Below are 4,651 nucleotides of genomic sequence, written 5' to 3'. Positions count from 1 at the left end.
GTTTTAGGTTAAATGCAGGTTACCAGGCGAAGGTTGTTAAGGGGAGGGTGTTAAGTGAAAATGCTCTATAAACTGCATGCTCTTTGCAAGTGGTTGCATTTTTCCTGTCCAGTCTGTCGCTGCTGGAGACTCTCCCCTGTATGTAAGCCCTAATAAAACCCTATGTCTTTTTTTTTTTTTTTTGAGATGGCATTTTCTCTTGTTGCCCAGGCTGGAATGCACTGGCACAATCTTGGCTCACTGCAACCTCCACATCCTGGGTTCAAGTGGTTCTCCTGCCTCAGCCTCCCAAGTAGCTGGGATTATAGGTGCTCAACACCATGCCCAGGTAACTTTTTATATTTTTAGTAGAGATGGGGTTTCACCATGATGGCCAGGCTGGTCTCGAACTCCTGACCTCAGGTGATCCACTCACCTTGGCCTCCCGAAGTGCTGGGATTACAGGTGTGAGTCACCGTGCCCAGCCAAAACCCCATGTCTTATTTGCTACCTTTGGGTCTCTTCTTTGGCCTTTTGAACCTGGTGCCTTCCCTACTGGGGTTAATTAGGGTTCAGCAAAACAGACCCATGGAGAGGAGCAATAAGTATTTAATAATGCAGTCTACCACAGAGAGCAAGTGGAGGCACACTCCAGGAAGGCACATGCCCTCAGCAGGAGGAAAATAGAAAAGGAAGGCCCTTCCAGATGGCAGAGCCAAGGTCCATGAAGGAGAATGGCCTGAGAATCCCCCTTCTTCCAGGGGCAGGACTAAGACCTAATCTAGAAATATTCCCTCTCCCCAGCATAGGGGGCCCCTTATGATGTCAGCCCAGTAGAATTTCAAGATGTCCATAGATCAATGATTACCAGTATCTCCTGTCCACATGCTATTCTAGAAGTTTGCCCACTCCCTCATAGCCCAGTAGAATTTCAAGATGTCCATAGATCAATGATTACCAATATCTCCTGTCCACATGCTATTCTAGAAGTTTGCCCACTCCCTCATGCCTTGAACCTGTAAAAACTGTGTAACCTTGACCAATATCATGTTTCTCATTCTTTCCTTTCTAAATAATGTTAGAAATGCAGAACCTCAGGCCTTCCCCCAGGTCTGCTGAGTGTTTATTGAGATTACCCCATCCCTGTTCTTCCTTGTCCTGTGGGGGTGTGTGGAGGGCTGATAACTAGACTTCTTAGTTCTGGATCTCCAGACCAAGATGAAACCACATCCATACCCAATGTATGAACTACCGTGAGCTCTTGGACTTAATGTCTGATGATGTGGTTAGATGGGAATTGGAGTTGTCTCCTGTGAGAACGTGTGAGTTTATTTTGCAGAAAAGAGGGAAACAAGTATTTGTGACTAAGGGGGAATATTGAGGTAGGTTGTATTAGGGATGCAAATAATTGTGACAAGGAGGGATACTACGGTAGCTTGTGATACTATTTCAAAATATCTGTTGCCCCTCTAGGAGTGTTCTTTCCGGGTCCCTTTCTACATAGGGATTATATTTGTAACCCATTGACCTTAGGCTTAGCCATGTGACTTGCTTTGGCCAATAGAATGGGAGTAGAATGAACACATGTCACTTCTGAGCAGGAGTTTGAAGAAAAATCACGACTCACCATTGTTTCTTTTTCTTCTATCTGGAGACCAGATAGAGACTGCTCCTTCAGCCTGGATCCCAGAGCAGAGTTACAATCCACAACATCTGTATAGTATAAGTGAGAAATAACTGGAGTTACAAGCCACTGAGATTTTGGTGATGTTTGTTACCACAACACAACCAAGCCTACCCTTTCTTCCTGATACAAGAGTAAATAGCCGGGTGCGGTGGCTTGTGCCTGTAATCCCAGCACTTTGGGAGGTTGAAGAGGGCAGATCACTTGAGGCCAGGAGTTCAAGACTAGCCTGGTCAACATGGTGAAGCCCTGTATCTACTAAAAATACAAAAATTAGCCGGGCATGGTGGTACGCACTGGTAATCCCAGATACTTGGGAGGTTAAGGCAGAAGAATCACTTGAACCTGGGAGGCAGAGGTTGCAGTAGGCTGAAATCATGCCACTGCACTCCAGCCTGGGTTACAGAGCAAGACTCCATCTCCAAAAAACAAACAAACAAACAAACAAACAAACAAAAAGAGTCAATGAACAAGATCACAGGAGAATGCTTCTGTGTGATTCCATTTTTACGAAGTTTGCAAGCAGGCAAAACTAAACAGTATATTGTTTAGGAAAAAACCTGGAGTGGCAAAATTATAAAGAAAGCAAGAACATGAGTAACACAGAACTCACAAGCTTGGTTACTTTTGACTGAGGGTCAGAGAAACACAATTGGAGAGTTCTAAACTACTAATATTGACTCTCTCGTTTGTGAATTTTACAACTTAAAGAAAAAGATTATGCCTGTAATCCCAGCTACTTGGAAGGCTGAAGGGGAAGAATCATTTGAAGCCAGGGATTTGAGACCAGCCTTGGCAAAATAGTGAGACCCCATCTTTAAAAAAAATTACTTAATCAGCCAGGCATGGTTGTGCATGCCTGTAGTTCCAGTTGCTCTAGAGACTGAGACAGGAGGATTGCTTGTGAGCCCAGGAGTTTGAGGCTGCAGTAAGCTATGATTGTGCCACTGTACTCCAGCCTGGGCAACAGAGAGAGACCCTGTCTCTTAAAAAAAAAAAAGAAAGAAAGAAAAAAGAAAAGAAAAGATAAAAAGAGTTTGTCATACTGTTTTCCAAGAGGACATGCCAATATCTCCTGTCCACATGCTGTTCTAGAAGCTTTCCTTTGGGAGGCTGAGGTGGGTAGATCACAAGGTCAGGAGTTCGAGACCAGCCTGGTCAATATGGTGAAACCCCATTTCTACTAAAAATACAAAAATTAGCAGGGTGTGGTGGCATGCGCCTGTAGTCCCAGCTACTTGGGAGGCTGAGGCCGGAGAATCACTCGAACCCGGGAGGCGGAGCTTGCAGTAAGCCGAGATCTAGCCACTGCACTCCAGCCTGGGCAACAGAGCAAGGTTCCATCTCAAAAAAAAAAAAAAAAAGGAAGCTTGCCCACTTCCTCATTCCTTGAACCTGGGAAAACTGTGTAACCTTGACCAATATCACATGGTGCCATATGGCACTCTGTGACTTCTGAGGCCAGGTCATAAAAATGCCATGCACTTGTGCTTTGCTTTCTTGGGACACCTTCTCTTGGACTCCAGTTACCAGCTAGTCTGACAAAGCCCAACTAGCCTGTGTGCAGAGAATACATAGACGGACCACGTGTAAGTGTCTGGGCTGACAGCCCAGCTGAGGTTCCAGCCAAACCACCAGACATGTGGGTGAAGACACCTCCAGATGACTCTAGCCCCCAATTGTTGAGTCTTTCTCAGCTTTCAAGTCTTTCCAGCTCAGGTACCAGACACCAGGGAGCAGAGGCTAGCCACCCCTGCTTAGTTGCTGTCTAATTTCCTGACTCAAAGACTCCGTATGCAAAATAAAATGGTTGTTTTGTGCTACTTAGATTGGGGTGGTTTGTTATGTAGCAGTACATAACTGAAATCATTTATACATGCACACACACAGAGTTTATGTGTGTGTGTGTGCACGCATGTGTGTGTATATAAAAATCTCTCCCTTGGGCCCTATAAAAATAACATTAGAGGCCGGGCGCGGTGGCTCAAGCCTGTAATCCCAGCACTTTGGGAGGCCGAGACGGGCGGATCACGAGGTCAGGAGATCGAGACCATCCTGGCTAACCCGGTGAAACCCCGTCTCTACTAAAAAAATACAAAAAACTAGCCAGGCGAGGTGGCGGGCGCCTGTAGTCCCAGCTACTTGGGAGGCTGAGGCAGGAGAATGGCGTAAACCCGGGAGGCGGAGCTTGCAGTGAGCTGAGATCCGGCCACTGCACTCCAGCCTGGGCGACAGAGCGAGACTCCGTCTCAAAAAAAAAAAAAAAAAAAATAACATTAGATGGTTAGTTGCCCACAGAATGCCCTGCAGGAGACCCTGAGGGGTAGAAGTCCTGCAGGGGAGAAAAACAGGAAAAGACTGTGAAGTCTAGGGTTTGGCCTTTGAGAAAGAAATTCTCCCTTCTTCTGTGGTAAAGAAGAGGAGGGTGATTCAGTATTTGTGGCCAGAGAGTCCCACTAGACCGTTTCTTTCATGTGATCATTCACTGGTTTATTGAAGAATAAGTTCACTCATTACCAGTGGCTGATCATCTATAGGCATCAGGCTGTGGGTGGAGAGCCCAGTGTGCCATGGTACCTACCTCAAGGTTTGGACCCTCGGAGCCCAGAAGGGAAAGATGGAAAACAAGTGAATAGAGTTTGCTTCACAGAGTGTTAGGATAGAAGCAGGCAGGAGGTGCTGTAGAACTCCAGCCAGGTCTCAGGGAAGACACCTGGGGTGCTGGGGAAAAGCCAAGTGTTGGGAAAAAAGCTGAGGCAGGGCTTGTGTGTCTGACATAACGTAAAAGAGTCTTGGAACATGTCCGGGGTCCAGGGTCTGAAACCCCTTGTGGCCTTTGGAACACCAAGCTCTGGGCCAAAGGGTGGAAGGCTGTCCTGCCACACCACAATCTAAGCCCAGGGCATAAAACTCCTTGTGGCTTCGACGGAATCCAGGGTTTAGGGTTTAAAACCTCTTGTGGCCTCTGAAATGTGTCTAGAGTTGCTG

This window comes from Macaca mulatta, chromosome 7 (genome assembly GCF_049350105.2).
Source record: "Macaca mulatta isolate MMU2019108-1 chromosome 7, T2T-MMU8v2.0, whole genome shotgun sequence".
NCBI classification, from domain to species: Eukaryota; Metazoa; Chordata; class Mammalia; order Primates; family Cercopithecidae; genus Macaca; species Macaca mulatta.
This window is presented reverse-complemented; position numbering follows the sequence as displayed.